The sequence below is a fragment of the Megalobrama amblycephala genome, linkage group LG10, assembly GCF_018812025.1.
Source record: "Megalobrama amblycephala isolate DHTTF-2021 linkage group LG10, ASM1881202v1, whole genome shotgun sequence".
Lineage (NCBI taxonomy): Eukaryota > Metazoa > Chordata > Actinopteri > Cypriniformes > Xenocyprididae > Megalobrama > Megalobrama amblycephala.
In genome coordinates this window covers 7,234,761-7,247,297 of record NC_063053.1, presented here as the reverse complement: position 1 = coordinate 7,247,297, position 12,537 = coordinate 7,234,761, and the positions used below count along the sequence as shown (strand labels likewise).

Here is a 12,537-nt window from a genome sequence, read left to right as displayed (position 1 = left end):
ACTGGAGCTGGCTCTGGGGATACTGGAGCGGGCTCTGGAGATACTGGAGCGGGCTCTGGAGATACTGGAGCGTGCTCTGGAGATACTGGAGCGGGCTCTGAAGAGACTGGAGCCGCTTTCTTCCTCCTCCTCCGCTTACTGGGCCCAGTAGAGGACTGTGGGTCCAGCATGGGGCAGGCAGGGAGTTCGCAGGAAAGGTATGCGGAGGAAGCCGGAGGTTGACTGACTGGCCCGGCCAACCGTGTCTCTGGATGGACTAGAGACAGACACCCATCCTGAACCCAATCCACGATAAATTTGGAATCATTTAACCATAACATGGAATTTATGGTTTCGCTTAAGGAGAAACGATAATCGGGTTCACTAAAATGGATGGTGTCATCATCTAGTCCATCCAGAAACAGGGAGATCAAAACTGCTTCAGGCCAGTCAGACAAATAAGCGAGCTCAACGAACTCCTCCACATACCTCTCCAGCGAACGACCTACCTGCAGGAGCCCGATAAGGCGATCGCTGGCTGTCAGGGTGAGAGGCGTTGGAGGAGCTGGATCCAGGGAGCCGGTGTAAGTCTCCATTATTATTATTTTTTTTTTTTTTTCCTTGTGGAAAATCCGGTCGTTTTTGGGTCCGTCTTTCTGTTATGGTATGCTGGTGTAGAGAAGAGGCAGATACGGATTTCCACAATCACACGTAATCTTTACTGAACAAAAGGCAAGGAGAACCAAACATACGCTCTATACAACATTCAAGACGGACGAGGAGTGAAGGGAGTGAGTGCAATATAAAGGGAGTGCTAACAATAGAGTCCAGGTGCTGGTGATGAGTGACGATGGGGAGCTGACGAGGGAAGTGAGTGCAGGTGAAGAAACAGGAGGATTCTGGGAAATGGAGTCCAGGGAAACAAGGGATCCGTAACACCTGTTCCCTGTTTTAGCCCTCAGTTTCAGTTCTTGGTTGTCCGTTCTTCTTGTTGCTTTGATGGTTTGGTTTTCCATCACAGGAATAAATTACATTTTAAAATAAATTAAAATAGAAAGCAGTAAATTGTAATATTTCACAATATTACTGTTTTAGTGAGCATTAAATACTTTCAAAAACATTAAAAAATCTTAACGACCCCAAACTTTTACTGTAGTGTACATATACTGTACATAAAAGACATCTGAAAATTAGCGAAAATATCCAAAATAGTTTAAATGTGACCTTCATATAACAAAAAGTAAAAACATTTGAATGCAAATCAATCCCTGGGACACAGAAGTGCTGTATTTGAAGAATCAGCCATTTGTCTAAAGGGTTGCCCTTCAACAAAACCTATTCACTTGTTCTTCCCTTTCAATCGTTTACCACTTCACTCCCTCATTTACTGGCCATTCCCAAACAAAAGCAAGGAAGCATGACGTGTTACTCCTAACCTGCATGCTCAAAGAACAGTAAATACAGGGACAAAGAGTAGTGTGGGACTCCAAGTGAAGTGAAAAGGAGAAAAGGGGGAATGAGAGAGGGAGAGAAAAAGACAGAGAGAGGCATGCAGGGAGGAAGGAGAGCTAATGAAGCGTTAGGAACAGATGAGCATCCGAGTGATTAATGGACACTTGCCCTCCAGGGGAGTTATCATATGAACATACACTCCACATATACTCACTGGGGAGGCTTAACATGATACTCCCAACCACAGTGCACACACATATCTCAAAGTACATCCGGTCAACTGTATTCTCCTTACTGGAGCGACAGCACATGCACGAATGCTTATGGACCTTGCTTGGTGTAGTAACTAATTATTTCGTCGCTGTCAGGTGGAAATCTTCTTATTATACCAATTCCCCCAATGCTGCGGTGAAAAATAGTGGAGCAATATCAGAAAGGAGTTTCTCAGAGAAAAATTGCAAAGAGTTTGAAGTTATCATCATCTACAGTGCAAAATATCATCCAAAGATTCAGAGAATCTGGAACAATCTCTGTGCGTAAGGGTCAAGGCCGGAAAACCATAATGGATGCCCGTGATCTTCGGGCCCTTAGACGGCACTGCATCACATACAGGAATGCTACTGTAATGGAAATCACAACATGGGCTCAAGAATACTTCCAGAAAACATTGTCGGTGAACACAATCCACTGTGCCATTTGCTGTTGCCGGCTAAAATTCTATAGGTCAAAAAAGAAGCCAAATCTAAACATGATCCAGAAGCGCAGGCATTTTCTCTGGGCCAAAGCTCATTTAAAATGGACTGTGGCAAAGTGGAAAACTGTTCTGTGGTCAGACGAATCAAAATTTGAAGTTCTTTTTGGAAAACTGGGACGCCATGTCATCCGGACTAAAGAGGACAAGGACAACCCAAGTTGTTATCAGTGCTCAGTTCAGAAGCCTGCATCTCTGATGGTATGGGGTTGCATGAGTGCATGTGGCATGGGCAGCTTACACATCTGGAAAGGCACCATCAATGCTGAAAGGTATATCGAAGTTCTAGAACAACATATGCTCCCATCCAGATGTCGTCTCTTTCAGGGAAGACCTTGTATTTTCCAACATGACAATGCCAGACCACATATTGCATCAATTACAACATCATGGCTGCGTAGAAGAAGGATCCGGGTACTGAAATGGCCAGCCTGCAGTCCAGATCTTTCACCCATAGAAAACATTTGGCGCATCATAAAGAGGAAGATGCGACAAAGAAGACCTAAGACAGTTGAGCAACTAGAAGCTTTTCCCAACTTTTTTGGAATCGGGTTTGTATTTCTTTCTAAAAAAGTTCTATTGCTTATATATGTCTGGAAAGGAATTGCACACACAGACCAGCCAAAAGTTTAAGAAAAGAGACTGAGAGGCCATACATTATTATTTGTATTATTATATCAATATGGGACAATTATCCTATTCAAATCAATGTGATAAAAGTTAGGTAAATGTAATCTAAAAGTAATCTAAAAGTAGTCTGATTACAGTATATTAGCTGAAATGTGAAAGATTATTACGAACTAAAATTATCATCATGTAATTTGGACTACAATTTGTAAATAATCTACCCAGCACTGCTTACAAAACACTGGACATGAACTATAGGGAGTAAACTTTGTTTCTTCCAGTACTGTACTGGTTAAAGCTGTTGTTAGCAGGGTAATGAACAGCTTTGATTAAGTATGAATGGGAGCAAGGGGAATTCTCAATCCCCCAAACTTCCCAGTCCCGCTGTCTCTTTTCAATTCAGAGGGGAAGAACTGGAACGGAATGGAGTTGGTTAGGAAAGGGAGAGAAAATTAATGATAGTGAAGGACAAAAGACTGAACATGAACCTAATCCCCTTTCCATCCCCCACATACACACACACACATTGATTTGATCAAGCATGCTCACACACACGCAGATGGACACACAAAATGAGAGGTCCTCAAAACCTCCAACAAAACACTTGACCCCTCATCTACTAAGAGAGGGAGAGACATAGAGGAAAGAAGGGGCAAAAACGCAAAACAACTGTTGAGTGCCAGACATGGGGGTCGCGGTGGGGGCTCTGTGAGAGTTTCATTGCTAAAATGAGTAGAACTCCACTGATATCTGCAAATTATTTAATAAATAGTTCATTTTTTAATTGTTTTCAGTTGCGATAATACTGCTTTGTTTAACACATTTACAACGTTTAAAGTCAGCTTGAACCTGTTTACTTTCCAAATGCATTTATTGGGCATGATTCATCAGTCAGTGCACTTTATTCCTAAAAAAAGTCTGTCTTTGTAATCTTTGATCATGATGTAATAACATTCTTCACCTCTAAACCATAGTTGGCATTAGTTTTTAAACCCGACCACTCCTGTTTGTCACATTTAAAACATGTTTCACAATCCTATCAAATTTCCAGAGTAGGGGCCGAAGACTCACAGTAAGTTTGTTTATTATCAAACTATAGTGAGGTCTGCATATTTTTTCTAATATGCGTTACTTTTGGAAGCAAATTGCAGTTTCAATGCATTTTCACGTTCGTAATCCTACAGATTTTTGAAAATCAGCATAAAAATGTTCCATTTCAGACTGCATCTGGGCCTCCTAATGAGGAACAAATCACAAAATGTCCATGAATTTTTGCTCCTCCTGATGAGGCCTAAGACTCTGATGGCATGCTGACACCATCAACTCTTTTAAGTAGAGGCAAAATGTGTTTTACCATCTAAATGATCAAAGACTGCAGTGTGGAATGCACACTAATCTTTGATTAACCTGCTGCTGGAGGCAGATTACATAAGAAAATCATGGGTTCAGAGAAGTACATCAAATCTGGGATTGTGTATATAGACCTCCAGCTCTGAACTCAGACCCCCCAGGATCACAAAGCATTGAGCTAATGCCAAACACATCTGCTGTCATAACACATCCCATACACTCTCCATAACAGCACATGCACACACCATCAGTGACAGAAACACATTCATAGTCAGTGCTGGGTAGTAACTGATCATATATAATCTGGATTATGTAATCAGATTCCAAAAATTATATACATGTAATTAGATTACATAACATATGATTACATGATTATTTAATGTTCACAAAATGGCAGTAAATTATTCTTTATTTATTTATTCTCACTAATTCTTATTTTTCATCTTTTAAATTGTCTTTTCTAAAACAGCCTATTGCTTATGTATGTACAGAAAGTCTTTTAGTTTTGTGGAATTACACAAGTCAGTATTTTAAATAGCATTTCATCTTATTTGTGCTTTCTATTAATAGTTTTTATTTTAAAATGTTACATTTTTATGGTTTAATTATTTATTACCTTTTCATCAAACCCCCTGCAGTTCCTTTGCAAACCACAGTTTGGGAAACCCCAACATACTATAATGTTTAAAGTATTTTGTTGATGACAAATTTTCATATACGTTTTTTAGGGGGTCAAGCACGATTCTGGTTCATGGTACTTAAGGGCTGCCAAAACGTTTGAGGTGGGTGGAGCCACTTATACTAAAATGTCTATAACTCCTGAACGGAATAAACCCACTGCGGCACAATTCTCGGGACTCTCCAGGTCAATAATTATCAAAAAATGTTGAACTTTACCCTTTGCATAGCTATAACAGGGTTATTTAGAAAATGGCCATGGCCAAGTAATTGCAAAAGCCTATAACTCCGAAACGAAAACTCAGAACTTCACAAAAATAGGTGAGCATATGCGGCACATGACTCTTAAGAAGCATGCCAACTTTTATGGAGATCAGACACAGGTGGCGCTATAACTGTTGAAAAGCTTTAAAAACCGTAAACTGCCTGTATTGGCTATAAATGGTCTTTTCAAACTATTTTTGAGATGGTTACAGGCTTGCTAAATTAAATGTAATATCTTTTAATACCCTAAAGCACTTGAACCCCAATAACTGCTGCTCATAGCTATATTGTTCTTTTTGTATTTTTATATCACTATCATACAAGATTATCCTATTCAAATCTGTGTGATATACAAGTTAAGGCTAAAAGTAAGGTCAAAAGTAATCTAAAAGTAGTCAGATTACATTAGATTACAAGAGATTAAGTTACTATGTTTATCATCATGTAATTTGTATTCAGTAATGGACTACAATTTGTAAGTAATTTACCAGCACTGCATATATAGTACATCAACACTTAAAGTGCTACAAATGTAGCAGACACACAAAGAGACTTCATAAACATATACAGAGCCCTGGCCTGAGCGCTGTAATGAATGGTGTGTAATGAAACTGTATGTGTGAAGCTGCCAGCAAGTTTGAGCATTGCAAACCAATCTACTTTTACTGCTCTGCTCCCTGCCATGGAAAAGCAATAAGAGCATTGAGGTGATGTGGGAAGGGGAGAAGGATGAGAAACTGAGGGAGACAGCATACAGCTCGCTGAGGGTGGAAACTATGGTAATACAGGACTGTCAGTCAGCGGTTGTGGGCGGGGCCTGTGGCTAATGTGACATCACATTAACACCATGGCTGAAAACAGGTCGTTGGGAGATGCTGCTTATGATTTATGGGGATTAAAAAAAAATGAGTGGGTGGTTTTTTTTATCACTGCCAACACACATTTATGTCCAAACACCATGCAAAAGTGAATTTTGCATAATAGTTCCCTTTTAGATTAAACATTTTTTATTTTATTTAAACTTTAAAATAATAATAATAATAATAATAATAATTGTTATAATAATAATAATTATTATCATTATTATTATGTAAATACAATTATTTGAAAACAACATTTCATTTCATTTAAACTTTATAATAAATAATAATAATAATTATTATTATTATTGTTATTCTTATTTAAATAGAATTATTATTTAAATAAAACATTTTTATTTTATTTAAACCAAAATAATAATAATTATTATTACTATTATTATTTAAATATGAGTATTATTTAAATAAAACATTTTTTAATTTTATTTAAACTTTATAATAATAATAATTATTATTATTATAATTATTACTATTATTATTTAAATACAGTGATTATTTAAATAAAACATTTTTTATATAATTTAAACTTATAATAATAATAATAATAATAATAATAATAATATGCACATTATTATTTTATCCTAAAGTAAAAATTCAAAGATTTCAATAAGAATTCAAATATTTCTCATCAAAATCTTCTGGAAGATTGAATAATACTAATACTAATACTAATAATATATATATATATATATATATATATATATATATATATATGTGTGTGTGTGTGTGTGTGTGTGTGTGTAATTTAATTTAAATAACAATAAGAATTATTATTATTTTTATTGTTTTTATTATTATTATTATTAAAGTTCATGCATTATTATTATCTTTAATATTATCATTACTTTTTTATTATTGCACAAATTTGATTTGTAAATGATACATAACTGAGAACTCCATTAAGTCTCCTTAGGTATGAAAGAGCAACCTCAGAGTTGCTTAAATGTGTGTGTATATATATATATATATATATATATATATATATATATATATATATATATATATATATAAAATATATTTTGGCCACTGGCATCAAAGAAAATGAAATAATAAGCGAAAAATTAAGAGAGATATCTGAAACACACCTGCTGTTCCCAACACCAGCCGTGAAATACAAGAGCTATTAATGGTGTTTTATGAGCGTAAAGGGTCGAGTGAGGTTAAAGGTCGAAAGACCAGTGTTTTAAAATAGCGCAGGGTTTGTGGTCTCAGTCACGACGTGAACTCAGGTGGAAACACCAAATTTAACATTGCAATTAGCAAAGATCACATTTAGACAAAAGATAATGTCTTCAAATCAGTGGCCATAGCCAAATGAAAACATTTTTACAGAGTGTCATGAGCTTTGATCTGATGATCAGTGCTGTGAGAGTCCAAGTCAACTTGAGGTTAGACATGCCTCAGCACATTTTAACAGAGAATGGAAAGAATAATAGATTTCTATAAAAGAATATAACAGCGTTAGTTGTTTTTGCTATGGGAGAATTGCTTACATAAGCATTGAAAGATGTTTTACACAGATAGTTATTTCCCATAACTAAACAAAAGTGATTCATCAGTCTGTGGAGAGAGAGAAGGGGGAGCGGTGGTCAGAGGGCAGAGAGACATCTGAAGAATTCTTTGCACCATTTAGGAAAAAAGGTTACAAATCACAGAGGGACACAATCACTGCACTGGTTCAATAGGACAGAGGAAAAGGGGGTAACGTGTGGCGTCTGTTAAACTGTAAACACAAATCTCAGGGCTGCCCTACTCTTCCACAGTAAATCTTAGCAGGAGAGAGGTGGGAGCCGGCAATGTGTCAGAGACTCTCTACTCTGCCTATCTTCTCATTCATTTCCCATTAACTCCCAGCATGCTCGCTGTTTATGTTCCAATGGCCTGAAGAGAGGGTCAGATCAGTTCCCTCTGCCTACACATCCATGTGAATGCCATGAGAACAACATGGTTTGATGAGATTCATGAACACAAATAACAGCTTGTCTGAGAAAACCTTTAGGGAATATGTCCATGTAACATTTCACCCAAAAATGTAATTAAATAACTTACAAAAATATGGACCATTAAGATTATTTTCATTAAACATTATTGACAGAAAAGTACTTTCCCTTCACAAATTCTCATTACTGGAAATATTTTGCTATATTTATAGTCATGTCTTATAGATTACTATTTCCACTGAAATATGAAGCAGCACAACTCTTTTCAACATTGATAATAATAAGAAATGTTTATTGAGCACCAAATCAGCATATTAGAATGATTTCTGAAGGATCATGTGACACCGAAGACTGGAGTAATATCTGATAAATATTGGCATCAAAGGAATAAATTACATTTGGAAATATATTCAATTAGAAAACAGTTATTATAAATTGTAATAATATTTCAGAATATTACTGTTTTTACTATATTGTTAATCAAATAAATGCAGCCTTGGGCAAGAGTATTGAAGCTTGTTTCCACCATTAAATAAAAAAAATTAAAAAAAGGTAATTGCAACTTTTTATCTAACAATTCTGACTTTTTTTCTCAGAAATGCGAGATATAAACTCACAATTGCGAGTTATAAAGTCAGAATTGCATGATATAAACTTGCAATTACGTCTTTTGATGTCAGAATTGTGAGATATAAACTCACAATTCTGAGAAAAAACGTCTTTTTTCCCCACACAATTGTCTTTATAACTCGCAATTCTGACTTTATAACTTGCAATTCTGACTTTATATCTCTCAATTCTGAGAAAAAAAGTCAGAATTGTGCGACATAAACTCGACATAAATCGAGAAAAAAAGTCAGAATTGTGAGATAAAAGGTTGCCATTACCTTTTTTATTTTTTATTTCATGTCGTAAACAAGCTTCTGTACAAGACACTTATTTTAAAAACATTTTAAAATCTTACTGACATGGAAATCATGTCATAATACAATATAAAGAATCTTATCTTTTCTCTTTTTTATCGTTAGAATCAACCACCTCTACGCCAATAAGAAACCCTTGTTATATCTCAGGATATAACCCTTACAAAATATAAAAAGATACAGTAAAAACACAGTCTGTTCATTAATTAGGCCTCAGATGCCATTACACCACAGAGAGGAAGAGATAGAGCTGGGGTCGATCTCCTGAAGGAAACAGACAGCTGCTAAGATGAGTGTGAGCATAGATTGAGAGCTGCAGGGTCGGAGCAGCTGCTTAGACCACACACACACACACACACACACACACACACACACACACACGAAACAAAGTCTTGAAGAACTCCCAGTCATGTGCTCTAGCTCTAACTGCAAACTAACCAGAGGAGTTGAGCCAAAGGGCCCAAATCTGTAATCAAATGAACAGCACCCTGCACAAATGATGTCTAGTATGTAAAGGGTAATCAGATTTTAACAATTTTAACCACCACTACCATGGTACCATGTCAAAAACATGGTATTACCATGTTTTTTAAAAAAAATGGTAATTTTTGTTAACGTGTTCATTAAGTTCAGTTTTTCCATAATTCCCATCCTATAAACCCTGTCCTCTGACCCCTACAGCCCCTCCCATCTAGACTCAGGTCGGCCAGTATCCATGCCACTGTCACACTCCGCATTGGTCATCCATCATGAACCTGACCCCCTTACAAAATACACTTCAAAGTGCTGGATGGGACCTTTATTGAAATTTCCCCGTGGGGTAAAAACTCAGCCAGACACATATTCACACCATTAATCAATGTCCAGACTCCTGCAGAAGCGATAATCAGCTGTGACAGCGAGGAAATGCTTGTTCCCACCGAGTATAACTCTGCTGATGCTTATAAATTTTCACCAACACAACTGCAAGTTTTTATTATGTTTATCTTAGTTGCTTTCACCAGATTTAAAGCAGTCACTCATTTTTCCATACTGCAGATTTGCTGTTTCTGACAAGATCCCAACAAGCAGCATTTTTTCTGTACACACTGAAAAGCTGTGAGAACCATCCGTCACAAAACACTAATGACGAGCGTGTTCAAAACACCACTTTGTGAAGCTTTGACACCTTTACAAATCCCTTGTTTCGAATCAGTGATTCAGAGTACATATCAAACTGACAAAATCATGTGATTTCAGCAAACGAGGCTTCCTTACATATTGTTTCGAAATGCCTAAATATTTAATGGAATTTACTAACATCACTTAAATAAAAACTCAATTGCAATTGTTGTGACAAAAATATTTTGTGAGAAAGTTGTCTTTTTTTAGGCATGTAGTGTTTCTTTACAAAGTGACATCGCCAACTACTGGCCTGGCATGCACAACACAGCGTTTTTAGTAGTTTTTGCGGATCCGTGTAAACAGGGATCATTTTGATGTATGCGAAAAACATGAAAGAAAAAAATTTTCAGGTACTTGTTAAAGTGGTACTTCACAGCTGGCAAAATGGGCTTTCAACAAAACATGACAGATTAAATCAGTGCCACCTGGCAAGAGAAAACAGAAATAAAGGCCTTCCCTTTTGCCAAATAGGTGGGAAAACTTCAACACCCATAATGCACAGGGCATGTTGCCGGGCATGTTGCCGTCCAAGGCCACTCAATACCACCTTGCTTTAGTAGGAAACACTTCTAAGCAAACTTTTAGCCATAAAGGTGTTGAATTGTATTGTTTCTGGTGCAAGAATTCAAAGAGTAAACGTTTAGCTTGAGTGAGTTACTTTCGGTTTCCAGTGAAGGATCCAGCACAGTGGCCAAAGGCTGCAATGAATCATTAATATGGAGAGAACGGCGCGATGGAAAATCTGAAAAACCTCCGTGTTTGTAGTCAACTTTTCAAACTGGATGGCTACGAACACAGTATTTTATGACAAACGGAGGGGAAAAACTGAAAGAAAGGGCAGACAAAGTACAATTTTCAGTGATAAACCTACCCTTACAATAACTGTTCTGTTAATAACCCTCTGCTGATCTGACCGTCCATGGGTGGGGATACAAAAATGTGGAAGTACTATCTGTAGTTTTCATGAAAGCCCTGGAGCTGTCAAAAGTCTGCCGGATGACGCGTTTTGCTTTTTCTGACAAATAAACATGAATTACTCAGTCCAGGTATCACAGAGAATGAGTAAACATTAATCAATTACATATACTACATTGTAGTACTGACATTATAACAATACAAAGAGGTTTGAAAATCTGCAAACCAAAATGTAGTTAAATCGTGGCCACAACTTAACTAAAACAAGAGAAGAAATTGTGGGCTACATTGAACTAATTCATTCCCTTGTTTTAACATGGCCACAATTTAACCAAAACAAGGGAACAAACCGAGAAAGGAATGAACATGAGTGCTATTTAATATACACGAGGAGGAGAATTCTGTGTGGGCAGGGCTACCTAGTATGACTACTGTCAAATGCTACATTCCCTAATTAATATTCATGAGCAAGGCTGATAAGGTTTACAATGCATTCCTTTTACTTTTCAGATCCTTCAGCTTTGATTAAGAAAATCTGAGTGCATTTTCATCATGCTTTACAGATCATTAGCTTTTAGTGTCTTTAATTAACTGAGCCTAATTAAAACTAACACAGTGAGGGGTAAAAGTTATGACACTGATGGCAGAGTCCATTAAAGCCTGCTTGTTCTGTATGCCTAGGCTAAATGAATTATGGAAATCAATTCCATATGTCATGTCTGTTTCTCCAGTGCTGACAGGGAGGATAGAGAGATGTAAAGGGACTCATCACATGTCTTACCTTGCAAAGAGGCCCAGAGAGCAGCTCCTAAAAGCTGAGAGATCCAGGACTGATGGAGACTTTACACATCCCCAGAGTCCCGCCGCAGCATCCAGCTCCGCTCTCACACACACCTGCAGTGATAACCACACGTACTGGGGTTACAAGAAGTTCGGAAACATGCAAAACACATTTAACTGATGAAAAATTCACAATTATTGTTAAAAAGTTCCAAACGTCTGTTAAAAACAACAAGAGAATGACTAGAGAGCCTCTACTATCTCAAAGAAGAAAGGGTTCAAGTATGCATACTGTACGTCACACACCTGCTATGTAGTATTAGTTGCAGGGTGTTGAGGTGAAAAGCCTGTTATTATGATACCATGAAAGCATGATAAGGTCATGGCTTTCTGAGGGGCCAGAAGTTTTTCTTTCTCTCTTTTTGGCCCTCAGACAGTGAGTTCACATGGGTCTCGATGGACATAGAGCAAGAAAAATCACATTTTGTCAGGTACAGCATAATTCAAGCTAAAATATCTGCTCAGCACATGTCATTTCTGAGACGAGTGAAAGAGCACACTGCCCCCTACTGGATACCAACCAACATTACCTGAGTGTGAGTAACCATAAAAAACAAATATAAAAATTAACAGCCATTTTGACTCAGTACATATCCTGAATTTGAAAGTAAATGAATGAGTCAGTTTCAGTGTCTGTGTGTATGATATGTGACAATATGCATATCCTTACGTTTCCACTCTGCCATGTTCATAAGTGCATGAATGAAACACAAAGTTTAATGTAACCTTTTTAAAGTGTGCAAAATTTGAAAGACCATTGTAGCCTGCCATTTAAA

General features: G+C 37.0%; 1 protein-coding gene across 1 annotated transcript in view; it reads right to left on the bottom strand.

Annotated features, from left to right (window-relative positions):
* lzts2a (leucine zipper, putative tumor suppressor 2a) overlaps nucleotides 1-12,537 on the bottom strand; it is a 79,836-nt gene that overhangs the window by 30,691 nt on the left and 36,608 nt on the right. Inside the window, exon 2 of the mRNA XM_048204234.1 lies at nucleotides 11,703-11,815. The gene's annotated coding sequence lies outside the window, so the exon portion shown is untranslated. The remainder of the gene's footprint in view (nucleotides 1-11,702; nucleotides 11,816-12,537) is intronic.